The sequence below is a fragment of the Pipra filicauda genome, unplaced genomic scaffold (assembly GCF_003945595.2).
Source record: "Pipra filicauda isolate LSUMZ 115617 unplaced genomic scaffold, ASM394559v2 scaffold941_size48390_pilon, whole genome shotgun sequence".
NCBI classification, from domain to species: Eukaryota; Metazoa; Chordata; class Aves; order Passeriformes; family Pipridae; genus Pipra; species Pipra filicauda.
Window position 1 is genome coordinate 26,401 of NW_024105133.1, and position 7,564 is coordinate 33,964.

The window sequence follows — 7,564 nt, forward strand, 5'->3', positions numbered from 1 at the left end:
CGGCGGCAGATCCGACGGAGATCGTCCCCGGGGTAAGCTGGGCGCGGCGGGTGGGCGCGGCCGCTCTTCTGCCTCTCCCGCGGCCATCGGGGACTGCAGGCCGGGGAAGCGACAGGCAAGTTTCCCGCCTCTGCGGAGAAGCTCGCACCTGCGTGCCGCCGCAGGGCCGGGTTCGGATGTGCCCTGGCATTGCACACGCACCACCCCCCCCCGCGGGGAGGGTCTGCGCTGCCTCGGGGACCCTGTCTGTGCTGCCGGGAGAGAGAAATCCTTTGGGAAGCTGGGCTGGAAACAGCAACTCTGTGAACTGCTCAGCTTTTCCTCGGCAAGGGCAGGTTTTAGGGAAGAAAGGCCCGGACGCGCGAAAGGCGCCGCGGGTCTCGCCAAGGGGGGGTGGGGCGCGCGGCTGCAGCGCCGCGCGCGGCTGCAGTGCCGCTCCCGGCCGTGTCCGCCAGGCGGCGACTGTGAGGCAGGGCCCGGCGCTCGGGGGCGCTCTGGCAAGCGACGCTTGCCCTGGGAACGCGGCGGGCTTTGGCCACTGCCGGCCTTCCCCCGCAGTGCCCGGGCTGGCCCAGCGCCTGGCAAAACCTCGTAGGGAAAAGGCAAGCAACACCTGCGGTGTTTCTGCCCTTTCTTTAGCCGGGGACTGGAACACAGACAAAATCAAGGGGCTCTTTGACCTGGGCAGGCTCCCAGCATTTTTCAGCCTTCCTTAGCAGGGCATTCTCACCCTCTGAAAAGCTGAAAGGCTTTAACAGCTGGAGACGCGCCTGCAGCTGTGCAGATTAATGTAGTTTCTTTTAGGAAACGAAGGGGAGGTTTTCCTGTTGTGAGCCTAAATACCGAGTCTATTCTGCTTTTTCAATCAGGTGACGAAGCTTATGGAAAAAAAGACCAAAGGCCTCGAGGTGAGCACATTCTACCGAGTTCTGCTTTTCTGGGATCGGGTTGGGAAAATCACGTGAAATTCTAAAAAGCTTCTCTCCATGTTTTCTAGTTGTTTTTTCAGCCTTGGTCTAAGTTTCATGTAGAAAAGGGCATAGAATTATTAGAACAGACCAACTAGACTTTCTCGGGAGAGATGGAAGAAAAGGCTGCTGATTGCAGTTCTGCTTTTCCTGTCTTCCCTTCGACCGTCATTTTCTCTCCCCTTGCTGTTCAAATAGGCAGCAATTAATTGCTCTGCTGAAGAGTTTGCTGTACTAAGTGTCTGTCAAATTGATGCCTTCAACTCGAGATAGCACCTGCTCTTTAGTTACAAAAAGTTCCTCACAGGAAATTTTCAGGCGTGCCCATAAATCTCCTGGCTGTTTGTTTGGGAGAACAGGGTTTTCTCGTCTGTAACAGCATAGTCGTGGCATTTGCTATGGAATGCTGGTGGCAATCTAGTCAGAAGAGGACCCCGTGCTTCACTAATTTTGCCTTTTTGTTGTTGGGGGTGACTTCTTCTCAGGGATGTTATTCTTGACACCCCGGGGCAAATGGAGGTATTCACCTGGTCAGCGTCAGGAGCCATCCTACCTGAGGCCTCGGTGAGTGCTTTTTGTGTGACTGGACAGTGAAGCTGTGTGAATGACCTGGCTAGTGCTCGGTGTACTCCTAATTAAAGTGTCTTTTACTCCGTGTTCCCAGGCTCCCTCCTTCCCTTCGGTCGCCGTGGGTGTGCCGGACGCCTCTGGCAGGGCTAACCCCGTGGCTTTTCTGTCCAACGTGCTGTGCTGTGTGTGCCTGCAGGTAAGAAAAGCTGGGAGCGCAGTCCTTCTGCTTTGCTTGCTGTGTCTCTTGGGTAGTGATTTTGGAGGGGAATCCCAGAGCGATTTGGTTTGAAGGGGACCTTCAAAGGCCAGCCTGCCTTCCGTGGGCAGGGACACCTTCCGCTCTCATCCCCGGCTGGATGCTCCCAGTCCCGTCCAGCCTGGCCTGGAACACTTGCAGGGATGGGGCAGGCTCAGCTTCCCTGTGCAGTGTGCTCTAATGTCTCTCCACTGGCATCAGGAAAAATTTTGTCAGCGTGTTTTGTTCGACGATGGTAAGCAGGACCCGGGTGAAGAGGACATTCTGTTAGGTGCAGAGGGAAATAATTCTCCTTTGAAGCCAAATGGATTCAGATTTGCACGAGTCTTGTCTGCCTTATGTTTGAATTGCTGTCTATTCTAGGCAGTTGTTTTAAATTAAATTTTTTTTTTGTGTCTCCCCCCCAGTATCCTGTCCAAGACAAAGCTACCTTTCCTCGTGGGAATGGACCGGCCGGGCTTTGGCAATCTGGCCCCTCGAAAGCCTTAAGTGACCTCTTCCAACAGGGGAAGACTGAAGCAAGTGGTGCCAGAAAGAACTGGAGCTTCTGGAGAATAAAAGCTGGAAGCGTGCCCCCAAAAATCCCCCCGGGTGGTCAGTGGTCTGACTTGCACGGACCGGTGGCCTCGGCCAGGAGCGGTCCTGCGGGAAGCGCCCTTGCCCAGGCTGTAATTTTAATTTCCATTGGATGCTTGGCAAAGCCCCCCTGGGTGAGCCCCAGTGCCTGGCATGAGCGGAGCGGGCTTCCAGGGAGGTATTCACCTGGTCAGTGTCAGGAGCCATCCTAACTGAGGCCTCGGTGAGTGCTTTTTGTGTGACTGGACGGTGAAGCTGTCTGTGGGAATGACCCGGCTATTGCTCGGTGTGGTCCTAATTAAGGTGTCTTTTTTTTTTTTGTTTTATTTTAATTTTTTTTTTTTACTTTTTTTTTTTTTTTTTTTTTTTGTTTTTTTTTTTTTTTTTTTTTTATTTATTTTTTTTTTTTTTTTTTTTTTTTTTTTTTTTTTTTTTTGTTTATTTTTGTTTTTTTTTTTTTTACTTTTTTTTTTTTTTCTTTTTTTTTTTTTTTTTTTTTTTTTTTTTTTTTTTTTTTTTTTTCTTTTTTTTCTTTTTATTTTATTTTTTTTTTTTTTTTACTCCGTGTTCCCAGGCTCCCTCTTTTCCTTCGGTCGCCGTGGGTGTGCCGGACGCCTCTGGCAGGACTAACCCTGTGGCTTTTATGCCCAACGTGCTGTGCTGTGCTGTGTGTGCCTGCAGGTAAGAAAAGCTGGGAGTGCAGTCCCTCTGCTTTGATTGCTGTGTCTCTTTGGTAGTGATTTTGGAAGCGGTGCCCGCGCAGAGCGAGGCGTTGGCCGGGCCGGCGCCTGAAGCGCTCGGGGCCGCCAGGCAGGGCAGTGCTCGGCTGGTGGTTGCCTCGCAGAGAGAAGAGCCCGGCCCTGGGAAGGCAGGGGCCTGGGCTCAAGCTGCTCTGGACCGCTGTGGGGATGGGTTTGAAGTTTTGGGATCACTTGTTTCTGTCCCTACCTTCCCACTGAAAACAATAACTTAAGAAGTCCTCCTCTGGACTGGTCCAGAGAAATTGTGGAGTCTCCATCCCTGGAGATGCTTAAAACACTTTTGCTCAGGCAAAGTCGTGAGCAACCTATTCTACCTAATCCCGCTTTTTGAGCAGGAGAGTATGGACTAGATGATCTCCAGAGGTATTGTCCAACCCCCACCATTCTGTCCTTCTGTAAAGGGGCTTTGCACTGCCCTTTGGAACTGGAATCTGTTGATGACCTGTGTTGAGGTCACACTGTAGCTTGTTACACTGCAGCTTGTCACACTGAATGGCAGCCTGAATAATTTAATATTGAACTGTGATTAATCACAAGATGAAAGCTAAGATAGACTGGTAAGAGGCAGTGTTCTTTGCTGCAGCATTTCCCACCTGAGGTAATTTTCCTTTTTCTGAAAGTGTCAAGTACAGTTGGGCAATGTACTACATAGGAAGAAGGGAAAGAATCTCAAAAACAAATAAATGAACAAAAAAACCCCTTTAGATTTGCTTGTGCAAGAAGAGGATTGTTCTTCCACTCAGCCAGGTTTTGAGAGGACAAATTAATTGTTTCTCTGACAAAACTATACATTGGAGGCTGTTAATGATCCCATAGTCTGTGCTAAAGGTTTTAGCTGATTGTTTGTCATCAGCTTTTACTAAAGAAAAAGCAAGCCTTCTTGGCTGTGTGGATATTACAGGAACGAAATGATTCCATTCATGTAGATAATGATAACAGAGCCAAAACAAAAATATTGCAAGTGTCCTATGTGGAACAATATACAGAATTTCAAAAGGGATTGTAGTGGTCCGATATACAGAACTAACATACTTCCTGTTCCTTATTTGCTGATCAGGTCATATTTATCTGCCTGTCAGGACTGTCGGAGCACTGGATGGAGAGCAGGTCATATGAAGAGGATTAGGGAGTAAAAGGCAGCTTGTACTGAAGTGCAGGGAAAGTATAAATATTGATATATATTGGCACAGTGCCTGGCCTTAATGCTTAAAATCCTTTGGAGAGCTGTCTGCATATTTACTCTATTAATGATCAAATGCAAGGCTGTGTTGGGAAAGGTCTTCCATTTGGAAGTCAGTAGTTGAGACTGTCTTGCCTATGAAAAATAGGGAGAATTTTCGTTAGAGGATGTAGGATTCTGGCTGGTAATAGTCTTAATTCAAGGTATTTTTAGAGAATTGATTTAATACAAGCAGAACAAATGGCCAGAAGTGTAATGAGAGACAAGTTGAAATTAGAAAGTAGATGTGCATTTTGAATGTATTGTCATAGCAACTGATTAAATTCTCCCTCTCTTGCTGTTCTGGGGACCTTTTAAATGTGCTTTGGCTAAATAAAAAGTATTAGACTATTTCAGAGCCAAAAGGTCAGTTCTTGTTGTCTCTTTTGCACTTTAATTCTAGTACACTGATACTTGCTAACCACTTATAACCCTAGATGCAGAATGAGAACTTGGGTTATTAACAATAAAGAAGTAAACAGCAGAAAGACTTGACCTTTCTTTTGAATTGCCCTACAGTGTTAAAAAATACCAAACAAACCTCCTTCCCCAAAGAAACACCCCCAAAATACCCCAAGAACTCACCAAACAGAAAATCACCGACAACCAAAAAGCAGAAGTAACAAACATGAACAGCAAGTGGAGGAAGAGTTTGAAAGCGGGCTGGACAGAAGCAGAAGTGTTACTGCCCACTCTTAGGCCACTGTGCTGATTAAATGGGTGTTGTTAGGTTTAGATCAGTAGTTCGTTGTTGTTGGGTTTTTCAGTGGTGTTGATTTTTTTGTTGTCGTTGTGGGGGATTGTTTGTTTGTTTGTTTTACTTTGTTTTTTTTCTGTATTAAAAATCTGGCTCAGTTACTCTCTAGTTCTGGTGTGTTTTCTTTTCCAGGTGGTTGGTGTTTCTGCAGTGTTTGGCACAGGACTGGGGGAGATTTTTACCCAGCTTTCTAAAGCTGTAGATGAATAGGAGAGGTAAGGGGATAACTTTTGGTCCGTGACTCAGTGACCACTTCCTGAAGGTCCTGATTCATGAGTCTGCTCCTTTGATTTGAAGGAGTGTACAGTTGCCATAGCCAAGGTAGCTTAGGGTGTCCAGTATCAGCATAAAAAGCAGCAGTAAAAAGGAACTATTCAGAGATGAATTTTTGTGCTGTTCCATGAGAAAGTAAAAGCTATCTGTGCCAGCAAGTCTGTGAAGTAATTTTTTTCTTGTAATTCCATACCAAGTTTTGAATTGTTGCTGTTTTAATGAAGTATGTTCATTGATTTTGCATCCATTGGTTTCAGAATCCAAATCTGTCTTTCTGAAATGTCTCTCAAACATGAAAGCCTAGAGAAAACTTTTTTTTTGAGTAAAAAGGAGCCTCCAGGATGATCCTTATGCAATACAAATCATGTGTTTTTCAGACTGAATGCACTCCCTTTATTCACCTTTTCAGAGAGTATCGTCCAGAATACGAGCGCCTGAGAAAAACACTGGTAAGTGTTTTTAGCTGTTTTACATCTGAACAGTGTATCTGGGGTCACTTTTAGGCACACAATTGCCTTTATGTTGTGAGGGTCTAACATTTCATTTACTAGTTGTACTCACTGTGGGAAAACTCCTGTCCTGAAGGAGTCCACCATTTGCCTTTTTTTTCCTAGATGTGGTGGAGCATATCTTTACAAAAAAAAAGATTTTGTAAAACAGATGTTGCTCAGTGGTTTAGTGCTAATATTTGAGCTAATTGTGTGAAAATGATTGGGAAATAAGATTGTGTCTTCCATTCAGATGGATAGAGAGTTCTTAAAAATAAATTTCCAAAGGGATTTGTTGAGACTATCCCTGTATCTTCCTGCACCAGTGAAGAGTACTAGTTTGACTTAGTAAGAAAGACTGAATTGCAGTGCCAAAATCAGTAGCTCTGCTCACCTTGAGTTGTGGCTGTCCAAAGGACAGTTCTCTGCAGGCACAGCTACACAGAGTTTGGCTTCCCGGCGTTGCTGAAAACGTCCTAGAATCCCACCTGACTGGAGGTTGCTTTCCACGCTTAGTCAGAAGTTCTGTGAAACCTTAGTTGAAATGTAAGACCTGCATAGTGACTTCTGCTCTCTGACTGGGGGACAGGCTGCTGGGTTTGGGTGAGGTTTCTCTTCTCCTGATGTTTTAAATGTTCTCAGAATCCACAGGTAAATCTTTGTCTACGGGAGAAAGCTCAAAATAAACAAAAGAGAGAGCAGCTGGAACACTTGTGGAAGGACATGGGCAGCGTGTGTGTGCAGGGCAGCACAGTGGCAGGTACCTCCCCAGGAAGATAAAGTTTACTGCAGAAGTTTTCTGAAGAGTTTGCCTTGTGAAGTAGTACAGTGCTTCTTTGTCCTCACAGCAGAAGTGTGAAGGCAGCTCCATGTTAGAGGAGCGGGGCTTTAGTTCCTGTGGGGTTGGTCACACTCAGCTCTTCCTGTGTCAGTCACAGGTTTGGAAGAAACCCCACTGTGTAGCTAAAGCAGTGGACCTACTAGAAATAATGAAATACTTTAGAAAAGGTGAAACAGTCAGATCAGAATATGAGAAAGCTCTGCTGTTGGCTGCACTGTTCCTTAGATGAGGCGAGTAGGTGCTGATGGAGTCTGTCCTGTGTCTGGGATCCACAAGCAGCTTTCTGTCCCCTTAGAGCAGGTGTTCATTGCTGGGTTTCTGTGCAGATAGAAACCTTACCTTTAGCAAGCTGTTTTGTGTACAGCTGTTTCTGTTCCCTTCAAGGACCTGATGCTTCTGCAATGGGTCCCTCTGAGCTAATACTAACACGAGGAACTCTCGATGAAGAGCAAGAAGAGAGGGAGAGTGACGCTGATGGCATTGACCATGAAGGTAAGGGAATGAGGTCTAAAAGCTGCCTCTCAAGAAATCCCCTCTATATTTCATGTCCTGGATGGACTGTAAGGAGAGCCTAGAAAACAAGCAAACATTCAGTCACCTGACGTGTCAGAATGTGTAGCAGAAGCTCAGCTGCAATGGTCAGTGCAGGGATATCACTCTGTAACCTTTGTGAAAGTTCAATTGTAAATTTTCTATTCAAGTAATTAATAGGTGTATAATACACATAGACCAGAGAACTCGTTAGGCTTGGGGCATGCAGTGACCTCTGAACCTGATTGATGCACAGATGTGTCCATCATCTTTTTGGCCTTACAGTTTCTGCCCCTGGCTCTCTTCCCTTTTCCTGTGACTGTG

General features: G+C 46.2%; 1 long non-coding RNA gene across 1 annotated transcript; it reads left to right on the forward strand.

The window, feature by feature from the left end:
- Positions 1 to 1,692: 1,692 nt before the first annotated feature.
- LOC120325338 lies at positions 1,693 to 6,172 on the forward strand. Its single transcript, XR_005567279.1, has 3 exons — positions 1,693 to 1,734; positions 4,189 to 5,322; positions 5,758 to 6,172. It is a non-coding gene; the product is annotated as an uncharacterized LOC120325338 (long non-coding RNA).
- Positions 6,173 to 7,564: the final 1,392 nt, after the last annotated feature.